The sequence below is a fragment of the Heptranchias perlo genome, chromosome 12 (assembly GCF_035084215.1).
Source record: "Heptranchias perlo isolate sHepPer1 chromosome 12, sHepPer1.hap1, whole genome shotgun sequence".
NCBI lineage: Eukaryota > Metazoa > Chordata > Chondrichthyes > Hexanchiformes > Hexanchidae > Heptranchias > Heptranchias perlo.
This window is the reverse complement of record NC_090336.1, coordinates 46,985,576-47,012,512: the sequence shown is the minus strand read 5'-3', so window position 1 is coordinate 47,012,512 and position 26,937 is coordinate 46,985,576. Positions and strand designations below refer to the sequence as shown.

General features: G+C 43.7%; 1 long non-coding RNA gene across 1 annotated transcript; it reads left to right on the top strand.

Moving 5' to 3' along the window:
• The first annotated feature begins 2,033 nt into the window (after positions 1 to 2,033).
• LOC137328016 (uncharacterized) lies at positions 2,034 to 13,683 on the top strand. Its single transcript, XR_010964597.1, has 3 exons — positions 2,034 to 2,241; positions 2,340 to 2,576; positions 9,782 to 13,683. It is a non-coding gene; the product is annotated as an uncharacterized lncRNA (long non-coding RNA).
• The last annotated feature ends 13,254 nt before the right edge of the window (positions 13,684 to 26,937 follow it).

Here is a 26,937-nt window from a genome sequence, read left to right as displayed (position 1 = left end):
TATTAGGTCTATTACATTTGGTCTAGCTGGGTTTTGTACCCACTACAGATCAATTTGTGGTGTTGTTTCTTTGATCTTCTGGTAATATTCTTAATAATTGTCTTTTTAAAAAAAATCATCTTCTGTGATGCTGTCAGCACTGCCACAAGATTTTTGCTCATCCATGCAGATGACTGGTCAAGGTGTTGGTTGAAATGCCTGATTTCAATATGAAGTGTGTGCACCTTACAAACATATCGATTCAGTAGTAACCATAGTACAGACATTTTCTACTTATAAATTTAAGGTAAAATTTTGGCATTTGTACTCCCAGAACAAAGCATCATAGCCTGGAAGTACATATCCTTTCCCACACCAAGTCCTGCTCACACATCATCCCTGTCCTCTGACCTACATTGACTCCTGGTGCCCCAACATCTCCAATTTAAAATTCTCATCCTCATATTTAAATCCCGTCAAAGCCTCACCCCTCCCTATCTCTGTAGCCTCCCCTCTCCCTACAACCCCCCCCCCCCCCCCCAAAACTGTGCATTCCTCTGATTCTGGCATGTTGTGCATTCCCCCTCCCTTTGTCCCACCATTGGCAGTCTAAGTCCTTCGCTCTGGAATTCCCACCCTAAACCTTTCTGCCTGTCTACCTCCTTCTCCTCCTTTAAGACCCTACTTAAAACCTCCCTCTTTTGGTCACACCTCACAATATCTCCTCATTTGTCTCACCATGCATCTGTGAAGCACCTTGAGAGATTTTTCTACATGAAAGGCGCTATATAAATGCAAGTTGCTGCTGTTTGACCTGGGCTGAGTTTCTGCCCCCATATCCTCTGCATCACAAAGGCCACCTACTTCTACCTCTGTAATATTGCCCACTTCCACCCTTACCTCACTCCATTTGTCATTGATATCCTTATCCATGCATTTTTCACCTCCTGACTCAACTATTCCTTGCCAGCCTCCCATTCACAACACTTCATAAACTCCAGCTTGCCCAAAATTTAGATGCTCATATCCTGTCCCACACCAAATCCTGGTCAGCCATCACCTCTGCCCTCACTGACCTACATTGTTGGCCCCTGGTCCTCCAATGCCTCAAATTTAAACTTCATGCTCTTGTCTTTAAATCTCTCCATAGTCTCATCTCTCCCTTAGTTTGTAACCACTTCCAGCCCTACAAACCACCCTCAGAACTCTTTGTTCCTCTCAAAGCTTTGCAGTCCTGCCAGATCCAGTCGTGAATGGTGGTGGACAATTAAACAACTAACGGGAGGAGGAGGCTCTGTAAACTTCCCCATCCTCAATGATGGCAGAGTCCAGCACGTGAGTGCAAAAGACAAGGCTGAAGCATTTGCAACCATCTTCAGCCAGAAGTGCTGAGTAGATGATCCATCTCGGCCTCCTCCCAATATCCCCACCATCACAGAAGCCAGTCTTCAGCCAATTTGATTCACTCCATGTGATGTCAAGAAATGGCTGAGTGCACTGGATATAGCAAAGGCTCTGGGCCCCAACAACATCCCGGCTGTAGTGCTGTGGAAAACCATAAAGACCACATTAATGTAGAAATACGTGAACAGTTACTTGACCATAAAAAGAGAAAAGCATGATGGGTATTTGACCAATGTTAACTCCTTGACTCCCATACATAGGGTAGTTATAATTTCATACACACACACAGAAAAACACAATTGTCCTTGGTACGTTGATAATTAAGTTGGCTGTCCAGGTGCTTGATACTGTCTGGCCTCCCCCCCCTCCCCCCTTTCAGATAAGGGTATTGCTGGCTTATAATATAATGAGAATACAGTTTCTTGAGAGGCCATGTGGCCTTGATTCTGACTTCAGCCCTACTGATTAACCAGCTTTGGAATTTAGGGAGGTGGTGTTCTCAAGCCTGCGAGGCCTGCTATGTGCCAAAACAGGAATGAGCTATGGATGTCAGAGGAGGCAGGCTCCCTGTTTGATTGACTAACCACTTGAACCAATAAGAATGTACATGTACGTCCATATTCTATGATAGACAGACATTACTGAATTAACTGTATAAAAGTTAACTGCTTTCCCTGTATAGTGAAGACGTAGCCTCAACCATTGTTTGAGGTACACTTCCACTTGAGCTCAAGTTTCTCTTAATTAAAATTCTTACTTGTCTAAAAATAAGTGTTTGGAGTTAATGCATTGTATATAAGGGGTAATTAAGTTTTCGACAGTTCTTGGAGGTCCCACCGAGATCGCTTGTGATCCCCGGTAAGTACGGACACAAGTTATCTGTACGAACCCAGACACACAGCGATTGATAAGTATATGCATTAACTGACGTGACTAATTCTTCTGTTTGCCTTTAGGAATTGGAAGGCGATCATAGGAAATGTGTTTCGTATAGACAAGGAAAGAAAAAAAAGAGAGAGACGCACGACAGATTACTTGATATTGTCAGCTGCGGTGTTGTAGTAACGGGCTGAGAGAGCAATAACGGAGTAGATCTGTGATACCAGTGATTACTAGAGTGAAGTTGAGGTTGCTGTATGGGACCAACAGACTGTCAGCTGCTAGTGGATAAAGGCGCCAGGAAAAGAGAAAAGGTAACCAGTTTACAGACTTGTTTAAAAAATTCTTAGTGTGAAGTTGTAATTTGGACAAGCGCAGACAAGATGTTGCGTAATTCGGAAAAGTGTGAAATTACAAGTCTGTAGTGGCGACAAACGCAGACTGGTGTGGATGTCGCGGATTCGGAAAAGTGTGAAATTCTGGTTTACCTAAATTAAGTGTTTAGATAGAAACACTAGTAGTGATCCCCCTTCTCAAAAGGAGAAGCACTTTTGAAAAAAATCTTGCGTAAGTCAGCTGATTCGACTAAGTGCGGACGTTTCTCTCACACACCTAGCCTGAGCTGGTTATTAAGAAGGTTTTAACCCCACGTGAAGGCCAGGACCCTAAAGTAGGTGTAGAGAACACATGACGTCTTGTCCAATCAGCTGAATTATCAAGTATAGAATTGTGATAGTTAAGATAGGTCTTGATTGTTGTGTAATTACAGTATGAAGGATTGTATAAACTATAAGCCATGGGCGCCAACGCTAGCAAAATCCCTCCAAAGGGAACACCTGCTGCTTACATGTACAGAAACTTTGGGAAAGAAACAACTGACGAGTTGATAGTTTGGTCCAAATGGACCAGGACTAAGAAATATCCCTTTCCTGAAGACAGTACATTTAATATGGATAGAATTAAGTGACTAGAAAAATGTTTAAAAGACAGAGACCCGAAAAAGAAAGGTTCTTTGTTTTCAGTGTACTGTCTCTTTAAAAAGCCAGTCCTTATTGTGAGTGTTTTCTGTTGGTGTTGTGGGCCACGCCCCCTTCTTACTGCGTCTTACGTGTCTTCTTCTTTTGTGTAATGTATCTGTTTTGTCTTGTGTTTAATTCTGATATTGCTGAATTAAAATTGGAGTTATTGAGGTTAAGTGACCTGTTAAATTCTGGTTCTTATAAAATGTGAGCATGTTAAATTCCAGACATGGGATCTTCAAAAAAAAATTGGCATTTTGAATTTTTATTTTGTGATTGGCTGTGGTTAAAAAAAGAGGTTAAAGAAAAATCAACGGAACAGATAAAAAAAAGCTATCTGGTATCACCGTGATAGGAAAAGTCGGAAAGCTGGAACAGCTCGGAGAATTGGTTATAATCATACCCACGAAAAGTATGTGAAAAAAAAATGAATTGGACAGCAAATTATAAAACTTACGAAGCAATGTGAAAATTGAGGGGTACCTAAAACAAAAGTTGATATAAACTAAAATGTACGATGGGAGATGTTGTTTCCCGGAATGAATTTTTTTTTAAAAAAGAATTTATGTGAAAATTACGTTGACGTATGTTGAGAACGCTGCGTGAATCTGATATCTGGCTCCGTCGTTTTGTTACTAAAAAAAAGTTAACCCCTTCCAAGGACACCGACATCTGTTTTCAATTCACCAAGACAAAATGAGGTTTAATTGTAAAAGAAAAGATAAAGTGCAGATTTAAAGAATTACAAGTTACAGTTGCAGGATGATCTCTGGTTATAAATTAAACTGATCTTTGAAGCATTTTGTGCTATTGTGATTGATTAAACACTATGATTAAAATAAATCTCAAAAATAGTGTGCAAAATATATAGTGTAAAGCAATCCACAAATGTGAGAAGTGAAAAAAAAAATCAGTCAAACCTGTGTGAAGAGAAATTTTGAAGGTAGAATGTGGAAACTTAATCTCAGAGGGAGAAGTATCAAATTACTGCTACCACGAGAGAGCCAGTTTATATTAACCCCTTCCATCCCAAGAAGCCAGACTATCATGCCAAGAGCAGTTCAAACAGATAGAAATGACCCAGTCGGTTGAGAACTGTCTGAGGCTTGCCCAGAACACAGGTGAACACAAGGTAACAATTGGTATAGGTTATATATTATTAAAATTGACCCAATTACTCGGAAATGCCAAAGGCTACAATTGACTGATATAAGTTTCCACACAGACAATGCTACAAAAAAAAATTGATAAGAAAGGAATGTAAAACAAATCGTATGAAGAGAAAGCATAGGTTGGACAATTGGAAGTCCATTACTTGAGCTATGTACTGACACAGAGTACTAAACGCCTATCAGTTTTACCCCGCCACAGTATGATAAGGAAGTTCGACAAGTTCTGGGGCTATTCAATTTTATTTGAAACTATTCACGAATAGTAGCTCCAATACAAGATCTGACCAAAGAGGGGAGACCTTCCCTGACAAATTATATAACTCGCATTGAGAATGCTAAGAAAACTCAACAATTATATCAACACCTCCTAACTCAAGTGTTAAAACAAAGCACGACATGGAATGGAGGTGGACATCGTAAAAGAGATAGACAAATATGGAGACGTAAAGATCTGTGATAAATGATATAACAACTGCCTTTAATACGGGTGCCTCAGTTGTTAACACCATTGATTTGGCAACATTAGATCAAAAGGTCAGAGATTTAGGGTCTCGCATTGAAGATATATTTAAGAAATAAATGGAAATACAGATAAGGAATTGTCTGAGGATCAAATGCTGACCATACGTTTGCAAAAGATAACTACAGTGCTAAAAACACATGCCCAAACCATTAATAAATTAATAAAAGAGGAATATAACGTATCTTAGCAGGCGGCTGCTAATGACATCTGCAGTACATATGGTAACTGGATTGTGGAACAGACACGAGAGAACCTAGCCCAGATACAGGCAGGGGAAGTACCCTTATGAATAACGAATCAACAAACTGAGGGTGAACCTGACCTGTGGGCATGATGGAGGGGCTGTCCTTACCTGAGGGAATAAATGAAATTAAAAAAAAACACAAAACATTTTTCTTAATGTGGTTACATCTTGAAAACACAGAGATTAGGACTTGGAGTTGGAAATTCCAGTCTGCAGTCCTACGTACATCTGTATGTGGGAGAGACAGTGTTTATTTCAGACAGGTTGCGAGCTCCAGAGAGAGAGAGAGGGACTAGGCAATTTCTCTCTCCTGTTTTGTTTTCTGGATTTGTTTCGGGTAAAGGGATTATTCCTTTGGACAAAATAAATAATAAATGATGATTTGACAAATTAACCCCTTGGGCTCTCAAGAAGAGCCGCAATGGATTTTCTGTGTTTCTTTTAAAACAGGTGACCCTGGTTTTTGGGACCACGTGAGTGTTGATGGTGCAGGATTACCAAGAGTAGTTCTTTGACATAAAATGGCTTTACAAAGTCACAGTGCAACCTTTGCTGGAGAAATTTGGTGCAGGAAACGATCCAGTGGTGTTAAAAATTTAAGACTTTAGCTGCAGACATCAGCAGATACCAAATGTCACAGCGTGGTGATATCAACCTGATTCTCTTCTTTTGAAAACATTTTGATTTGTTTTGTTTTAACCCATTTATTGTCTTCCGAGACAGAGTGCTCGAGGTGGGAAGATATGGGAGTTACATCCAAAAGTAATTACGAGCACTTCATCTCTACTATAAAACCACAAAGCCTGGACATAATTTGTTTCTGAAATTGGAATTGTTAAGAAAAATTTATATGAGTTGCTATTCAAGCACTCGAGAAAGAAAAATTTACTTGTAATTTTAGGGGATAATCAAATTATATTTTAAAATAAAAGAAGTCCAGTCTAAATAGTTCCTATTGAATGCTGTGTATCAAGGAAGAATTATTTTCGGGAGGGAAGAAAATTTTACATTGACAAGTCCTGTCAGTCCAACAATACTGCTCTCAAGTTGGGATAATTGTGAAATGATAGAAGGGACTCGGGCACAATATAGTGGGATATTTTGGGAAATGAAAAGCGGTTCAAGAAGAAATTACGTAAAATAAATAAATTTTGGGATATTGGACCTGACTGTAAATATTGTATCGGACAGTAACGTTCCTCCAGGGCTCATGATACGTAATGTAATGGGTTATGTAAAATTGGATGAGAGGAAGTGATTGAGAATTAAAGTAAAGAAACAGAGAAATTACACCAAATGGGAATTTCTCTCAAGTCATTGAACTGGGCATGATTAAAAAAAAAATCAATCTGGCATAAATATACAATCTAGTGAAAATCAGGAAAGTGTAGTTGAGAATAGTAAATTGATAGCTTTCTCGTGGAGATATTTGTGTCCTTGCCTATAATGAACAATGAGAAAGCTACACTCAATAGCCTGGCCACTACCCTGACATCGGGACCATGCAGGGGGAGATAAGCACTCTAGACACCCCTGATCATTTTGATAACATAACCTGAAAACCTAAGAATAGCTACAGTGGACATAAAAGATACAAATGTATATTGCCATCATCTGAAACGGAGACCAGGATGAAGAACATGATTACAAAGGCCTATGGCCTGGTGAGCTAGTGGAACCACTCTTTAAACAAACCAGTTGCTTTTACAGGACTGAATCCTACTGGACATATGGGGCCTGATTTTAGCAGGCCTGCGGGTTTCCGGCGGGTTGGGTTTCGGGCGCGTGGCCTCCACGCCCGGTGAAATTAGTGGGTTGCCCGCGCGATCGTAGCAGGCAATCCACTAATTGGAATCACTTACCTGCTCCTCCGGGGTCCGCGCTGCTGGTCTGCGCGTCGGGCGGGCTGCGCATGCGCAGTACGATCTGTCAGCTGGAGGCTCTCTAGTTAAAGGGGCAGTCCTCCACTGACAGATGCTGCAACCAATGGAACAATTTACAGCATGGAGCAGCCCAGGGGGAAGGCTGCTCCCAGTTTAATGATGCCTCACCCCAGGTATCATCAGATGGGGTGAGGAGGAAGGGGGGGGACAGAGATCTTCCACCCGGCGGGCGGGAGGAAGCGGCCTGCCTCTGCCACCAAGAAGGCCTGGCTCGAGGTGGCAGAGGGGGTCACCTGCGCCACCAACATATCGCCCACCTGCATACAGTGCAGGAGGCGCTCCAATGACCGCAGTAGGTCAGCCACAGTGAGAACACGAAGTCTTTCCCCTACACTCCGTCTGCCACAACACTGCCCCCACCCCACATCTCCTTCGGCACCGCCAACACTACTCTGTCACATCACCCCTCATACCCACTCAAACCCCATCCTCATCTTACCTGCACCTACTCACCTCGCCAGTACTCACCCCGCCACTAACACGCAACCCAATCCTCATACAATCTCATGGCTCTATCCCATACTCACCCTCTCGTGCATCTCCCTCACGGCCAGCCTCACTCAACCTGCCACCACCTGTGCTGCAGCCACAGGGCATGCATCACATATGTGCAGTAGGCAGCGTAAGGCAAACGTGCCGTGAGCATGAAGGGGATGCACAAGGGTGTCTGAGGGTTTGCCATGGGTGTTACCTATATTGAATTTCAAAGCAACAAACATCACACATTATATTGGCACCACCACTGCCATGTCTCCGCGAATCCTGTCTGTTGTGTGCAATAATGCCCGTTCCTGGGTATCACTATGAGGACCCATCACTGATGCCACCCATTGTGTTACTGCAGAATAGGTGCTGGTGTATTTGCAGGGCTCTTCCGCGCAGACGACTGAGAGACATCGGCGGTGTACCCGGCTGCACCCTGGAAGGATGCGAAGGAGAAGTTGTGGAGGGAAGTGGTGACTTTGGCAGTGACAGGTAAGCAGATGGTGCTGGGGCCAGCCAGGAGCAGCTCGGCATGAAAGAGCCTGCAGATCTCCACGACTACATGTCGAGTGAATCTGCGCCTCCGTGTGCACTGCTGCTCGGAGAGGTCCGGGGAGCTGCGCCTCGGTCTGTGGACCCTGTGGCGAGGGTAGTGCCCTCTGCGACGCGTCTCTCTCTGCGGTAGCCCTCCCTCCTGCTGTACAGGTGGATGTGTCACAGCACTTTGTTGTGGAGCTCCACGTGTCAGAGGTGGATGGCGTGGATGGCGAGGCTGGTGATGCTGTTCGCCCTCCGAGGGGGTCATGACTGCAGCTACGGCAGCCCCCATCCGCAATATGTACATCTGAGGGGGTCCGCAAGGTAGGCACATGTCTCCGGACCCCGGGGTGAGTGTGCAGGTTGGTGACTTTGACTGTCCGGAGGGGGGTGGTGGAGGCCACACTTTGTCCCAAGTGACAGAGCGGCCTCCTGCAATGGGTGAGGGTCTCTCCCCCCCACCTGTCAAATGGACCTTTGCAGCTGCCACGGGCTGACGGCTGCAACACGTCCAGTTCAACTAGGACTGTTTCCCCCAGTGTGTGAAACAGTCCCATGTTTCCCCAAAATCACACACAGTCCCTTAATCAGGTCAGTTAATGACCTGAACAAGCAAAATAAATAACCTCAAGTGGCATCCCGCTGGCTTTAATTGCCTGCTGGATTCCCACCAGCGGGGGCCACGCACGCATCCCCGCATATCATCGGGGAACCCGGAAGTGGGCGGGATCGTGGCGTGATCCGGTCACGTGACTGGATATTGGGATTTTCGGGGCCCTCCCGCTGGAAACCCACAGGAAACCCGACGGTAAAATCGAGCCCATGATGTGTGCCATGGAAAACACATTCGGAAATACCATGAGGAAAAAGAGACTGGCCAGCAGAAAGTTAATATCCAAGAACACTACCTTTGATATGTTGCTAGTATGCGGAAATACATGAAGAAGATACACTGAAGAATGAGTCTCAGACAGGCTCAGTTACTTGACAACAGCACAACATGAAATGGTTAATGTGGTCCAGGCGAGTGAGAAATCCTTTTAAACAAGGCACTGACACATGGTCCATAGAGAAACCGACTAATTAATGAAACAGTCAGGAAACACTGGTACCAATCAGAAGGACTGAAATTAAAGTAAAGAGGGACATAGTAATTTGGATTTCCAAAATTCAGGGTTAGGTTCCCATCAGTTAACAATGAAATTGAGAGAAACAATACTTAGAAGATATCCACATGATGGATACAAAATTACAAAATTATGAGGGGCCCAGATAAAGTAGACAGGAAATACTTGTTTCCCCTAGCAGAGGGTTCAAGAACTAGAGGACATAGATTTAAGCTGATTGGCTGGAACAAAATTAGAGGGATGTGTTACTGGACATGCTGTCACTGTATGTCCACATAGTGTTGGACACAGCCCAGAAGCACAGTGTGGGTTTAACAATACCGGTACCAATCCGGATATTAACTGTACCATGGAGGTCCTTGGGGCGGATCTAAAACCCACTCAAGTGGCATATGCCGGAGAGGGCGAATACTGTGTTACAACTAATTTGAAAACGTTTAAATATGCCAATCTAACTTGTGATATTTTAAGTCCAGAATTCTACTCCATTCCTGAAGTCCCGGTTCGGATTGGAACCAAGGAACTGGTAGAGATACACCGGCATAACCTCACCATCTTACAAGTTTCTGAGGATGTCAAAAAAAGAGAGGACTTAGAAGAATATCAGGACATATTTAGGTATCTGACACCCCTGTTGCCTAAATACTTGAAAACATTGCGAATGGAGATACGCCTCTCCCAGAAGGTTTATTATAACCTACAACAGGACAATAAAAATATTAAGCATGACATTGACCAAATTAAAGTCACCACTTGGTGGGATGACCTCTGGAATTTGGGACTGAATATACAGATCCATCCTTGGGGATTAGATTAATTTCATATGTATTCGCCGTAGTGCAGTTTGTTGTAATGTGCTTCTTGATTTTCATTGCATGTAATAAATGTAAGCAGAGGATGAAGGGTTTGGCAAAGATAGTAAAACAGAGCCTGGGTGAGAATGTCCCCATTGTCTCTGTGGTTTCAACTAAGAAAACATCTTAATGGTACCGGGAGTAGCACCCGCTGGGGTAAGGTGCATGTAAAAGGGGAGACAATCATAGTTTGATAGGATTATCAGATGCTCTGCCTCTCTTCCACCCGGACTGGTGGCCAACACAAAGGGAACCTGGTTAAGATGAGGTACAGCATCTAACAGGATTTTGTAGGGATAAAATTTGGATTAAGGGATATAAAGGGGAGGGCCCCAATTCACAGGTATAAAATGGTCTGAAAGGTATCATTCAGTCTAGTTAGGCTGGAAACAAAATATAAAGCACCATGGGATATTTGACTATGTTAGCCCTTTTCAAACTAACATGGATAGGTTTAGCTGACCAAGGACATTCCCAGCTTACTAGAGAAATGTTCAGAAGGAGTCTGTTCCTGAGAAGAGATAAGAGTACAAAGGCGTATTGATGAAACATGTCTGAGTTCTATTGGGACTTCTCTAGTTCAGGGACTAGTCATATTCATTGTTATAATTCTTATAGTTTATTGCTTACTGAAATGTTGCTGTGCTATGATGTCCAATCTGGGTACACATATAGCGCCCACAAATTTTATGGTGCAAGTAGGGGTGACACAGGATGAGGTGCAGGAGGAGTTTGAACGTCTGGGTGGAATAATGCTCTATTGGAGTATTGTCCTTATATATATATATATAGGACAAAAGGAGGGAATCTGGAAAACCATAAAGACCACATTAATGTAGAAATACGTGAACAGTTACTTGACCATAAAAAGAGAAAAGCATGATGGGTATTTGACCAATGTTAACTCCTTGACTCCCATACATAGGGTAGTTACAATTTCATACACACACACAGAAAAACACAATTGTCCTTGGTACGTTGATAATTAAGTTGGCTGTCCAGGTGCTTGGTACTGTCTGGCCTCCCCCCCCTCCCCCCTTTCAGATAAGGGTATTGCTGGCTTATAATATAATGAGAATACAGTTTCTTGAGAGGCCATGTGGCCTTGATTCTGACTTCAGCCCTACTGATTAACCAGCTTTGGAATTTAGGGAGGTGGTGTTCTCAAGCCTGCGAGGCCTGCTACGTGCCAAAACAGGAATGAGCTATGGATGTCAGAGGAGGCAGGCTCCCTGTTTGATTGACTAACCACTTGAACCAGTAAGAATGTACATGTACGTCCATATTCTATGATAGACAGACATTTCTGAATTAACTGTATAAAAGTTAACTGCTTTCCCTGTATAGTGAAGACGTAGCCTCAACCATTGTTTGAGGTACACTTCCACTTGAGCTCAAGTTTCTCTTAATTAAAATTCTTACTTGTCTAAAAATAAGTGTTTGGAGTTAATGCATTGTATATAAGGGGTAATTAAGTTTTCGACAGTGCTGAAGACTTGTGCTCCAGAAATAGCCGCGACTCTAGCCAAATTGTCTACCCGACAATGTGGAAAATTGCCCAGGTATGTCCTGTCCACAAAAAGCAGGACAAATCCAATCCGGCCAGTTACTGACTCATCAGTCTACTGTCAATCATCAGCAAAGTGATGGAAGGTGTCATCGACAGTGCTATCAAGCGGCACTTACCCACCAATAACCTGCTCACCGATGCTCAGTTTGGGTTCCGCCAGGACCACTCGGCTCCAGACCTCATTACAGCCTTGGTCCAAACGTGGACAAAAGAGCTGAATTCCAGAGGTGAGGTGAGAGTAACTGCCCTTGATATCAAGGCAGCATTTGACAGAGTGTGGCACCAAGGAGCCCTAGTAAAATTTAAGTCAATGGGAATCAGGGGGAAAACTCTCCAGTGGCTGGAATGATACCTAGCACAAAGAAAGATGGTAGTGGTTGTTGGAAGCCAATCATCTCAGCCCCAGGACATTGCTGCAGGCGTTCCTCAGGGCAGTGTCCTAGGCCCAACCATCTTCAGCTGCTTCATCAATGACCTTTCCTCCATCATAAGGTCAGAAATGGGGATGTTCACTGATGATTGCACAGTGTTCAGTTCCATTCGCAACCCCTCAAATAATGAAGCAGTCCGAGCCTGCATGCAGCAAGACCTGGACAACATCCAGGCTTGGGCTTTTAAGTGGCAAGTAACATTCGCGCCAGACAAGTGCCAGGCAATGACCATCTCCAACAAGAGAGTCTAACCACCTCCCCTTGACATTCAACGGTATTACCATCGCCGAATCCCCCACCATCAACATCCTTGAGGTCACCATTGACCAGAAACTTAATTGGACCAGCCATATAAATACTGTGGCTACAAGAGCAGGTCAGAGGCTGGGTATTCTGCGAGTGACTCACCTCCTAACTCGCCAAAGCCTTTCCACCATCTACAAGGCACAAGTCAGGAGTGTGATGGCATACTCTCCATGTGCCTGGATGAGTTCAGCTCCAACAACACTCAAGAAGTTTTACACCATCCAGGACAAAGCAGCCCGCTTGATTGGCACCCCATCCACCACCCTAAACATTCACTTGGTGCTCCGTGGCTGCAGAGTGTACCATCCACAGGATGCACTGCAGCAACTCGCCAAGGCTTCTTCGACAGCACCTCCCAAACCCGCGATCTCTACCACCTAGAAGGACAAGGGCAGCAGGCACATAGGAACAACACCACCTGCAAGTTCCCCTCCAAGTCACACACCATCCTGACTTGGAAATATATCGCCATTCCTTCATCATTGCTGGGTCAAAATCTTGGAACTCCCTTCCTAACAGCACTGTGGGAGAACCTTCACCAAACGGACTGCAGCCGTTCAAGAAGGCGGCTCACCACCACCTTCTCAAGGGCAATTAGGGATGGGCCTTGCCAGTGACGCCCACATCCCATGAACGAATAAAAAAAACTGTGGCTTCTTTTGTATGCACCCTCTCTCTTCACCCCACCATAGGCAGCCATGTCTTCAGCTTACCTAACTTCTGCTCTCTGGAATTCCTGTCCTTAATGTCTCTGTCTCTGCACCTCCTTTTCTTCCTTTAAAGCCCCTCCTTAAAACCCACATCTTTCACCAATCTTTTGGTCATTCCTCCAATCTCTCCTTTGTTAGGTAAGCATCCATTTTCCACACACCTCTGCAAAGTACACTGTGATGACTTTCTGTGTTAAAGACATTATATAAATGCAAATTGTTGTTAAATATAATTATCATTATATTTATGGTGGAATGAAAGAAAAAAGAAAGATACAAGTACACATGAATTACTTCACCACTATAAATGAATATCATAACCTGATCCTTTAGTTATGTGATTGGGCTCTGATTAATTAAGAGCAGGTTCAGGCTAAATTCAATGGCGAAAGAACAGTTTTGTAATTTATTGCTGCAGTCTGTCTCTCTTTATCATGGTTTTCTATTTTTTTAAATGATTGTAAGATCAAAAATATGGTACCATAAAATTTCTAATAGTTTAAATGTTAAAATGGACATTTTCTTTTGACAACAAATAACCTATATCTGAAACAAACTGGGTATTATGCTCATTTTCTGTTCTCAATGAATGAGACCCACTGTTGTCCACTGTCTGTTCCAAGACTGAAATAAAATAGTGAATCCTGAACAGGATGGTCAGACGAGTTTACTTCCTCCACACTTTGCCATCATGATGGCTGCAATCATGATTATCACAGCCATGGAGAACTGCATACCAATATCACATACAATTCCATTCTTTACAGCTATTCTGGCCACAATTTAAGCAGAGCACTGTGCTAGTGGAAGAGACCCAGAAAATAGCCTCAGTCGGATTTTGGCTACAATATTGGAAAATCCCTAATCTGGTTTTTCAGCTGTACATAAACGATAAGAGATCTATTGTTCAACAAATATTCACTCAATCTAAAACGTAGCTACTCTCCAGTTCTCTCTAATGTGAAAAACAGAAAGCCGTGACATAACTCAGTAAAATAAAACAGACACGCTCACGCAGTCACAGGGGAATTATACGCAACAGCTTTCCCCAAATAAAGAAAAGATGAGTGGAATACTCTAACTTTAATGATTTATGACAGCTGTCTTCTTGTATTCACTAGAGAACAATCCATGCATTGTACCAAAACAAATCAGGCAAAAAGCCTCTCTTTTCCTGCTGTTGTGAGAATGTACTTTTCCACAACATTCCACAGAGACTTTGCCTCCTCTACATCTGTACAATAAAGAAAATGTACCATCTGCTAGACATGTAGCAGAGGATAAGAGAATAGTGCAGCAGCCTTCTTGGATCCAAGTAAAGGTAGGATGAAGAAATGGAATAGATTAATTTGGAAGATGTATTGGCTTTGTCTCCATCTGCTGGGGATTACTGGTAAATTGAGTGTCTTCAAGTTAACATAGAACTACGTTGGGCCAAAAATCGCGCAGAGCGGCAAGATGATGCTCATTGCAGCTCCTGCGAATTTAATTAACTAAAATGCTTACTGCTGGCTGTGTGGCGTCCAATTGCTTGAATTTGAACTTTAAACAAAGTTTGAGCAATGCAGGCTGAATCTGTGGGCGTGACTTCTCTTCCTGACAGATTTTGTGGGCGTGTCTTCTTCTCTCCCTCTTTTCCAGCCGCGCGGCAACTCGCTGCTCAGAGGCTGGGTTGATAGTGCACATTTTGTTTAAAGTTCAAATTCAAGCAATTCGATGCCACAGAGCCCACAGTATTTTCCTTAATTAAATTCGCAGGAGCAGGAGTGACAATTGCCTTGCTGCTCTGTGCGATTTCTGACCCTTGAAGCGTACCTGTTTGGTGGTGTAATTAGTTACTTTCCAGCTGGGCAGATAAGCAAGTTGGTGCTTTTTCAATGATTTCTCTGATTGCAGCGTGTGAAGGCTCTTTAATTCGAAGCTGTCATATTGCTGGCGAATCACTAGAAGCAAGTTCACGATTTCCATGTTTTGCTTCGCATGTGCAAATGCGGGAACTTGCTCCTTCAATTCACCACTAAAAACTGAGAACGCTGTTGAGCTCCTCCATTACTTCAGGAGTGATTTCTGGCCCATTACATAGAAGCAGGCCATTCGGCCCAATTGGTCCATGCTGGTGTTTATGCTCCACACCAGCCTCCTCCCACCCCTCTTCATCTAACTCTACCAACATAACCTTCTATTCCTTTTTCCCTCATGTGTTTATCTAGCTTCTCTTTAAATGCCTCAATGCTAGTCGCCTCAACTACTCCTTGTGGTAGCGAGTTCCACATTCTAACCACTCTCTGGGTAAAGAAGTTTCTTCTGAATTCCCTATTGGATTGATTAGTGACTCTCTTATATTTATGGCCCTTAGTTTTGGTCTCCCCACAAATGGAAACATCTTCTCTACGTCTACCCTATCAAACTCTTTCATAATCTTAAAGACCTCTATCAGGTCACCTCTCAGTCTTCTCTTTTCTTGAGAAAAGAGCTCCAGCCTGTTCAATCTTTCCTGATAGGTATAACCTCTCAGTTCTGGTATTTTCCTTGTAAATTTTTTTTGGAGTGGAGTATAATTGATCATTGTATTAATCAGATAGATCAATGTTCGAGACAATATCCCAGCTAAGAGCATTTCTGGATTAATTCACTGGATTGATACAAGTAACCACTTTGAATGCTGAATATCTTTACCAGGTTGTTTTTTTCATCCTATAATATCTACAAAAATACGTTTACAATGTAAAACTACAGGAATACATGAAGACAGAAAATAATATGCTGGTTTTGTTTGTTTTATTTTTTAAAGCTGTATCTTTGTTATAATTCTTATTTTGCTGTGGTCCACAAAAAGGTAGTTATGCAGTTGTCCAATTTTGAATCGGGCTAAGTAATCTTTTTGTTTAATCAACTTCATTTAGGAGCAAATTATACAGAATCAGTTTCCAATTAAAGAAGAACTATCACCATTGCCAGGGAGGGAGAAGTGCCAGAAAACTGTTTGTCATTTATGTCATGATGAAATAAGTTTTATTGTGATGCAATGCTGCATTTCATTTGAAATTATATAATTCCATTGTGTATTTAGCAACAAAAGAAGAAACCTTCATTAAACATATATTTCATAATGAAAGTAAGGTTTATGATGTCATCTCAACCCCTCAAGTGTTGCAACGCATTGCAAACTGTGTGTTATCCTACAATTGCTATGTTATTATGTTATTTTTCTTTCCATTCAATTATTTGAATATTTCTCCTTTTCATTTATGCAAAGTACCATGTGGGATCTGCAAATATATTAATAAATCCCATGCCACAATTCTCTTCTCCTGGTGTCCCGGCCAAATAACACCACCACCAAAACTGATTAACTGGCCATTTATCTCATTTACTGTTTCAGGGATCTTGTTGTATACAAATTGGCTGCATTTGCCTGCATAACAACAGTGACTACTTAAATACTAATTCATTAGCTGTAAAGCACTTTGGTGCGTACTGAGGATCTGAACCACACTATATAAATTGAATTTCTTTACTTTATCTTTATATAAAATCAAACATGAAATGAGATTTTTTTCCCCATGAATTAAACTGCTCCTATACATTCACTGTCACGTAATTTATTGTGGGCAAGATCAAAACTTGTTTAAAATCACTTTTCCTCCTACTTCAGTTTTCCCATCTTACACCTTTTCTGAAGGTGGTGACTCATGTTGGGGTGTGATCCACAGGCACTAGAATCTCTCTGATATCTCACCTTATTTCATCTTGATATTTCACAGCCTCAGGATGTCCCAAAGAGCTTTAAACCAAAGAAGTACTTTTGAAAGGTAGTCACTGTTGTAATGTAAGAAATGTGGCAGCCAATTTGCTCATGGCTAGGCCCCACACACAGTAGTGAAATAAATTACCAGATCATCTGTTTTAGGTATTAGTTGAGGGATAAATGTTGGCCAAGACACCGGTAGATCTCACCTGCTCTTCTTCGAAATACTGCTGTGGAATCTTTAATAACCAACTGAGAGGGCAGAAGTAGCCTTGGTTTAAAGCTTCATCCAAAAGACACACCTCCAACAGTGCAGCACTCGCTCAGTACTGAACTGAAGTGCCAGCCTGGATTATGTACTCAGGTCTCTGGAGTGGAATATAAACACACAACTTTCTAACTCAGAGGTGAGTACTTATTTTGGGTTTTTTGGGTTTTCTGCACATAAATACACCCTAAACCACACCCCCCCCCACCTTAAAAAAAAATCAAGGATCAGCCTGACTGAACTTCCAGAGAAAAAAAAACTCAGAGGTGAGAGCGCTACCGTTGAGCCAAGGCTGATACCTAAGTCAATAGGGGAATACAAGATCATCTTTTTTCTTAAAAGCATAATTTTTGCCCTGTTTATGTTGGATCAATTTTTTGCTCTGCTTTCTATTCTATAGTGATTTTCCAACTATTTCTTATGTCTTCATAACTCTGTGTACACAGGAGTACATGATGTGCTTTAACACTATCAGATATCTCTAGCATTGGCTGCACATACTCCACAGCACTGTATTTATAAATACACTTAGCCACATTAAACAATATTGACTATTATTAAGCATTGTGCATGATACGTTTCTATATTGAGCACATCAGAAATAATCACATTATCATATGTACAGGTACTATTTTATTTTATTAATCAGGCAGATTTCCAGGTTGGCAGGCTGAGCCCCAGCAAAATAGAGCACGTGCGTCAGGGCCAGGAAATCAGTCAGGGACCGCTTTCTGATCCTTGCCTGATTAGTGCAGCACACAACCAACTTTCAAAAAATTGTTGCATAAAATGTGCCCAAGTTTCCTTATACAATTTATGATCATAAATATAAAAATCACTGGAGCTGGCCTTCCCTTTTTAAAAATTGTTCATTCTTGGGATGTGGGCATCGCTGACAAGGCCGGCATTTATTGTCCACTGCTGTTTGCCCTGACAACTGAGTGGCTTGCTTCCACTGCAATACACTGGCAGTACAGTGGCAGAAAGTGAAGAGAAATGACACTGGAGGCCTGCTCCTGCTAGCACCGTCAGGAATCCTTCTCCCCCCACAGCAGGGAAGACGACTGTCCACACCTTAACTGTCCTGCCACGTTTAAATGACAGCAAGGGGGTGGGTGGTGCAAGGACAGGGAAACTGTCCAAGTGACTCACCTATCAACTTAACTTTTTTTTTTATTCGTTCATGGGATGTGGGCGTTGCTGGTGAGGCCGGCATTTATTGCCCATCCCTAATTGCCCTTCAGAAGGTGGTGGTGAGCCGCCTTCTTCAACCGCTGCAGTCCGTGTGGTGAAGGTTCTCCCACAGTGCTGTTAGGAAGGGAGTTCCGGGATTTTGACCCAGCGACGATGAAGGAACGGCGATATATTTCCAAGTCGGGATGGTGTGTGACTTGGAGGGGAACGTGCAGATGGTGTTGTTCCCATGAGCCTGCTGCTCTTGTCCTTCTAGGTGGTAGAGATCGCGGGTTTGGGAGGTGCTGTCGAAGAAGCCTTGGCGAGTTGCTGCAGTGCATCCTGTGGATGGTACACACTGCAGCCACGGTACGCCGGTGGTGAAGGGAGTGAATGTTTAGGGTGGTGGATGGGGTGCCAATCGAGCGGGCTGCTTTGTCTTGGATGGTGTCGAGCTTCTTGAGTGTTGTTGGAGCTGCACTCATCCAGGCAAGTGGAGAGTATTCCATCACACTCCTGACTTGTGCCTTGTAGATGGTGGAAAGGCTTTGGGGAGTCAGGAGGTGAGTCACTCGCCACAGAATACCCAGCCTCTGACGTGCTCTTGTAGCCAGAGTATTTATATGGCTGGTCCAGTTAAGTTCCTGGTCAATGGTGACCCCCAGGATGTTGATGGTGGGGGATTCGGCGATGGTAATGCCGTTGAATGTCAAGGGGAGGTGGTTAGACTCTCTCTTGTTGGAGATGGTCATTGCCTGGCACTTATCTGGCGCGAATGTTACTTGCCACTTAAAAGCCCAAGCCTGGATGTTGTCCAGGTCTTGCTGCATGCGGGCTCGGACTGCTTCATTATTTGAGGGGTTGCGAATGGAACTGAACACTGTGCAATCATCAGTGAACATCCCCATTTCTGACCTTATGATGGAGGGAAGGTCATTGATGAAGCAGCTGTAGATGGTTGGGCCTAGGACACTGCCCTGAGGAACTCCTGCAGCAATGTCCTGGGGCTGAGATGATTGGCCTCCAACAACCACTACCATCTTCCTTTGTGCTAGGTATGACTCCAGCCACTGGAGAGTTTTCCCCCTGATTCCCATTGACTTAAATTTTACAAGGGCTCTTTGGTGCCACACTCGGTCAAATGCTGCCTTGATGTCAAGAGCAGCCACTCTCACCTCACCTCTGGAATTCAGCTCTTTTGTCCATGTTTGGACCAAGGCTGTAATGAGGTCTGGAGCCGAGTGGTCCTGGCGGAACCCAAACTGAGCATCGGTGAGCAGGTTATTGGTGAGTAAGTGCCGCTTGATAGCACTGTCGACGACACCTTCCATCACTTTGCTGATGATTGAGAGTAGACTGATGGGGCGGTAATTGGCCGGATTGGATTTGTCCTGCTTTTTGTGGACAGGACATACCTGGGCAATTTTCCAATTGTCGGGTAGATGCCAGTGTTGTAGCTGTACTGGAACAGCTTGGCTAGAGGCGCAGCTCGTTCTGGAGCACAAGTCTTCAGCACTACAGCCGGGATGTTGTCGGGGCCCATAGCCTTTGCTGTATCTAGTGCACTCAGCCGTTTCTTGATATCACGTGGAGTGAATCGAATTGGCTGAAGGCCGGCTTCTGTGATGGTGGGGATATCGGGAGGAGGCTGAGATTGATCATCCACTCGGCACTTCTGGCTGAAGATGGTTGCAAACGCTTCAGCCTTGTCTTTTGCACTCAAGTGCTGGACTCCGCCATCATTGAGGATGGGGATGTTTGTGGAGCCTCCTCCTCCCGTTAGTTGTTTAATTGTCCACCACCATTCACGACTGGATGTGGCAGGACTGCAGAGTTTTGATCTGATCCGTTAGTTGTGGAATCGCTTAGCTCTGTCTATAGCATGTTGAACCTGCAGATATGGCCTCAGTTTACAACAATGCAGCACTGAAGTGACAGGCTAAATTATACACTCATGTCCTGAAGTGGAACTTGAATCCACAATCTTCTAATTCGGAGGCCAAAGTACTACCAACTGAACCAAGCTGACACTATGAATGAGCCCATAGCATACAATTGTGGTGGGCTGCCATGACGACATGGATAAATCATCTGGGGATTTTGGAAAGGAAATCATTTTCGTGGCATTGCACAAGTACAGTCATTTCCTTCCAGGGATCAAAAGACTTGAGAAATTCATTTTTAAAATATTTTAAAAGAGTCCAGCCTGAATGCATGTGTTTTCTTATATTCCAGCACTTTTAAATAGCAGCTCAGAAATCCCATCAATAATGACAGGTGATAGTGTTAAAATATATTTCTGGTATAATGCATTTCTAAATATCACAGTTATCGTGGATCATGGTGTTCTCCAATCTTCTGGAGATGTTGCTTCTATAAATGGGGCTTGGTTCCAAAGGCCTGGCTCCCTCCTGCAGCTCAGCAACAACTTAAATTTACATAGCATGTCTCATGTTGAAGAACATCTCAAAGCACTTCACATGGGGAACAAGAAGTAAGAGAATTGTGGAAAGACCAAAGGATGGTCAAAAAGATATATATTTTAGAAAGCTTTTTGAAGGCAGGGGGCGCGGTAGCTAGGCAAAATAGTTTATAAGAGAATTCTAGAGGTCAGAGCCGTAGTAACTGAAAGACCAGTCATTGGTAGTAGAGGGAAAGAAGAAGTGGGAGTCCAGAGTCAGAGGAATAGAAGGTACAGGCTCAAGTGTATGACTGGAGAATATTCCCTAGATTGGATGGAGCAAAGCCATGAAGGGATTTTGAAATTGACTCGCTAGTGTAGGTTGGTGAGAATGAAGGTGTTGGCCATGTGGGAGAGGATTCAGGTAACAGAGTTATGGATTCGCTGAAGTTTGGGAAGGGTAAAAATGAGAATATCAGTAAGAAAAGCATTTGAGAAATTGTTCCTTGAGATGATGAAGGGTTTCGGCAGCAATAGAGCTAAGGCAGAGGATTAAGCAGGCAATGTTCAGAGATGGGAAAATATGACCTTGGTGATGGACCGAGTTCATGTTTAAGGGGCTAATTTCCCTCCCTGGGCTCCCACTGGACATCCAACAGGCACAGCAGAGCAGAGGTGTGCAGTGCCTGTGATGGGAGGAATTTTCCTGGCTTAAACCATTTGCATAGCCCAGGCACACTCCCAGTGCAGGGCCTTGTGGTGGGAGTGAGGTGGTCTGCAGCAGAACCATAGCTACGGGTCTGAAAGGTTTGCACTTGAGCTCCTGGCACAGGCCCAGTACCGCTCATTTTGGGAAGCTTCCAAATCCTGAGGCAGTGTTGTGGGAGAAGAGACCTGAAGCAAATGGTCTGCACTCCAGTTACCTTTTCACTGTGTTGCAAACTGAACATACCCTAAGTGCAACAAAGAGGAAAATCTACCCTTAAAGTACAAATTAGGGTTCAACAGAATGCTGAACTTGTGCACCACTGGGTTCAGCCTGACAAAGTAGCAAGGCAGGCTGTCTGAGTTTGAAGATCATAGCCATGCCTGGTTCCATCTCCGTCCCGTGTCTGCACAGGTACACTTCCAGTAGAAGTCACTGTACATGTATCAATAGCAGGAATCTGGGGTAATTTTCCTTTCCCTAATCCAAGGATAAGGAAAATTGCCAATAAGATCGATTTTCCAAACCAGATTACATTTCATTACAAGAATTTATATTGAATGAACCAAAAATGTTGTAACTTTGTATATCATCTATTTTCCAAAAGTGTTGGAGCATTTTTGTCAAATGGTAATCAAATCAATGCTATCCTAAACTGGGACAGCTCAAATACAAATTGCTTGAAGTATTTCTATTCAAATCCAAACATTTAGTTCCATGATTTGAAATTGCACCTTGTAAAGCTATATTGTTATCTTTGAAAATTGTAATAGAAGAATGTTCAGGACAGAAAGATGACAAACTATAATGAATGTATTTTATTGTAAACAATTTTACAACACCAAGTTATAGTCCAGCAATTTTATTTTAAATTCACAAGCTTTCGGAGGCTTCCTCCTTCGTCAGGTGAACGATGTGAAATCGTTCACATCGTTCACCTGACGAAGGAGGAAGCCTCCGAAAGCTTGTGAATTTAAAATAAAATTGCTGGACTATAACTTGGTGTTGTAAAATTGTTTACAATGTATTTTATGATAGTGAACAGTGCAAGTTAAATGGCTCGATATTAGCAGGGCGGCGGGTTCTCAGCGGGGGGTTGACTGGGCGCGTGGGTAACACGCCCGGTGAAATCAGTGTACTCCGCACGGAATTACAGGCTAATTGGAGCCACTTGCCTTTGCTTCCGGGTTTCCCGCTGGTAAGCTGCGCGGCGGGCGGACTGCGCATGCGCAGTAAGGTCTGTCAGCTGGAGGAGCCCTATTTAAAGGGGTAGTCCTCCACTGACTGATGCTGCAGAAAATAGGAAAAATTACAGCGGGGAGCAGCCCAGAGGGAAGGCTGCTTCCACGTTTAATGATTCCTCACTCCAGGTATCATTGGATGGGGTGAGGAGGAGGGGGAGGACAGAGATCTTCCCCCCGGCGGGCTGGAGGAAGCGGCTTGCCTCTGCCACCAAGAAGGCCTGGCTCGAGGTGGCAGAGGAGGTCACCTGCACCACCAACATATCGCGCACCTGCATACAGTGCAGGAGGCGCTTCAATCACCTAAGTAGGTCAGCCAAAGTGAGTACACTTACTCATTCCCCTACACTCCATCTGCCACATCACCGCCCCCACCCCACATCTCCTTCTGCACTGCCAACACTACTCTGTCACATCACCCCTCAAAGCTCATCCTCATCTTACCTGCACCTACTCACCTCGCCAGTACTCATCCCGCCACTACCACTCAACCCAATCCTCATACAATCTCATGGCTCTATCTCATACTCACCCTCTCATGCATCTCTTTCACAGTCAGCCTCACTCAACCTGCCACTACCTGTGCTGCAGCCACAGGGCATGCATCACATATGTGCAGTAGGAAGCGTAAGGCAAACGTGTCGTGAGCATGAAGGGTGTTTGAGGGTTTGTCGTGGTGTTTACTTATATTTAATTTCTGATCAACTCACATTACATATTATATTGTCACCACTACTGCCACGTCTTTACGAATCTTGTCTGGTTTGTGCAATAATGCCCTTTCCTGAGGATCACTATGAAGACCCACAACTAATGCCACCCATTGTGTCACTGCAGAGTGGGTGTAGGTGTATTTGCAGGGCTCTTTTGTGCAGACGACTGAGAGACGTCGGCGATGTCCCCAGTGGCACCCTGGAAGGATGTGGAGGAGAAGTTGTTGAGGGCAGTGGTGACTTTGACAGCGACAGGTAAGAAGATGGTGCTCGGGCCAGCCGGGAGCAGTTCAGCATGAAGGAGGCTGCAGATGTCCACGACTACATGTCCACGGAAGCTGAGCCTCAGTCTGTAGACCCTGTGGCGAGGGTAGTGCCTTCTGCGAAGCATCTCTCTCTGCGGTTGCCCTCCCTCCTGCTGTGCAGGTGGATGTATCACAGCACTGTGTTGTGGTGCTCCACGTGTCAGAGGTGGACGGCGTGGCCGGCGAGGCTGGTGATGCTGTTCGCCCTCCGAGGAGGTCATGACTGCAGCTACGGCGGCCCCCATCCGAAAGATGTCCATTTGAGGGGGTCCGCAAGGTAGGTAAATGTGTCAGGACACCGGGGTAAGTGTGCAAGTTTATGCATTTGATTGTTAGGAGGAGGGTGGTGGAGGCCAAACTTTGTCCAAAGTGACAGAGTGGCCTCCTGCAATGAGTGACGGTCTCTTCCCCACCCCCCCTCCCACCTGTCAAATGGACCTATCCAGCTGCCACAGGCTGGTGGCTGCAACACGTCCATTTCAACTGGGAGTGTTTCCCCCAGTACGGGAAACAGTCTCAGTTAATTGCAAAATCCGATCCCTCCTAAAATATCAGGTCAATCAGGTCTGTAAATGATCTGAAGTACCTGTTCAAGTACTTTAAGTGGCACCCCGCTGGCTTTAATTGCCGGCGGGAGTCCCACATGCGGGGGCTGCGCGCGCATGTGAGCGCATCACTGAGGAACCCGGAAATGGGGCGGGTTAGTGCCGGGCTCCGGACCCGCCCTGGGAATCCCGGATTTTCGCAGCACCCCCTGCCACGAACGCACCTGATCACGGGTGCGAAAATAGAGCCCAAATTGTTCTTATGCCCAAGACAAAAGGCAGCTCCCATAGGCCAGCCTGTGCTCCCTATGAACTGAGGTGAGGCCTTGGCAATAAAGTAATCTGATTAAAACAGGCCCATTTATTGTCTCTGCATTTACATATGTGATTTCCACTACACACCATCTCACTTCAGAGGATGATAAATACCAGTCCATTTTCATAACAGACTAAACCAAATAGGTTTATTTACAGATAAAGTCATTTAGAGCAGCACATAGTAGCAGCGAGCTATTGAAGTTAATCCACTACCTCAGCAGATTTGAACTAGTTCATGAAAGGTTTAAACAGACAAACGAGTCAGTTGGGTTCCTTTGAATGGCTTCCTTTGCAGATATTTCACACAAATGATAAATGTTTCTTGGAAGAAGAAGCAGCCACACAATTCCTACTGGTTACAATTTTTATCAAAATCATGTGACCAACTTATCCAGAGTCACATCTTAGCCTCTCATCTGTTGTGTCTAGATCAAAGCTATAAATAACTAGTACATTAAAGTGTCTGATCCTTATATCCCTAAAATCTTTTAAAATACAGTCTTATCTTTAAGAAAAGTTAGTATGCAGCTGCAGCAGGTGATCAAGAAGGCCAACGGAATGTTGGCTTTTATTGTTAGGGGGATAGAATATAAAAACAGGGAGGTATTGCTGCAGTTATATAAGGTATTGGTGAGACCGCACCTGGAATACTGCATACAGTTTTGGTCTCCATACTTAAGAAAAGACATACTTGCTCTCGAGGCAGTACAAAGAAGGTTCACTCAGTTAATCCCGGGGATGAGGGGGTGGACATAACAGGAGAGGTTGAGTAGATTGGGACTCTACTCATTGGAGTTCAGAAGAATGAGAGGCGATCTTATTGAAACATAAGATTGTGAAGGGGCTTGATCGGGTGGATGCGGTGAGGATGTTCCCAAGGATGGGTGAAACTAGAACTAGGGGGCATAATCTTAGAATAAGGGGCTGCTCTTTCAAAACTGAGATGAGGAGAAACTTCTTCACTCAGAGGGTAGTAGGTCTGTGGAATTTGTTGCCCCAGGAAGCTGTGGAAGCTAAATCATTAAATAAATTTAAAACAGAAATAGACAGTTTCCTGGAAGTAAAGGGAATTAGGGGTTACGGGGAGCGGGCAGGAAATTGGACATGAATTTAGATTTGAGGTTAGGATCAGATCAGCCATGATCTTATTGAATGGCGGAGCAGGCTCGAGGGGCCGATTGGCCTACTCCTGCTCCTATTTCTTATGTTCTTATGTTAAATCAATCTGCGAGACTGAGATACTTGAACAATGAACAGCCAACTCCATAATACATGCAAAAAGCATCTTGATGGCCACTTTTGGTGTCTCATAAGTGAAGTCTATGCTAGGGCTACCCTAGAAAAAAGAACTTGCATTTATGTAGTCATTTTCATGACCTCAGGATGTCCAAAAGCACATCACAGCCAATGAAGTACTTTTGAAGGGAAGCCCCTTCTGTAATGTAGGGAACTGCAGCAGCCAATTTGCACACAGTAAGGTCCCACAAATCTTTTAGTGCTGTTAGTTTAGGGATAAATGTTGGTCTTAATCTCCCTGCTCTTCTTCAAAGATGGCATCTTTTATGCCCACCTGAGCGGGCAGAAGGGGTCTCAGTTTAAAATCACATCTGAAAGACAGTTCTTTGAACAGTGCAGCACTCCCTCAGTATTGCACTGAAGTGTCAGTCTAAATTATGAGCTGGTGTAGGGCATGAACCCACATCCTCTTACCTTAGAGGCAAGAGGACTATCATTGAACCAAGGCTGACACATCCTGCTTTGGAGATTATGATGTTGCTTAATGGTCACATGAATGGGTGTGTTTGGCAAATGTTTTCAAAGACACATATAACAGTATTGGTTTGGTTTGCTTCTTTCTGATCTACTTCATGCAGAGCAAAAAATATAAGCCAATTTCTCAGCATGTGTTTTCCGAAGACATTTTTATGGGTAGTTTTTTTTTAATAAAAACTATTTAAAGCTATGAAATGAGGTACAGTGAAGAAAGCATCAGTTTTGAACAAAAATACCCATTTTGTCATACAAAGCACCTGGACATTTAAAAAAAATTCAAATAATAAATGTAGTTGTAAACCTAAGTTGGAAATCCTCTTTAGCAAATTGTAACTTTTTTTCTATTTGTCCATAAAATAAGATTTTCCAAAGACTCAAAAAAATGAAAAATTGCAAAATCTGAACAATATAAACACACAAAGTTTACACCGGTGTTAACCTGCACAGCTGGCTGACCTACTGTGTCCTTTCAGCATTTTGTTTTGTCCCCCCACCCCCACTTGTGATGTGTTGATGCTGCCGGCTGGTTGAGCAGAGCGTGGTTTGACCGAGATTGCAGTGGATG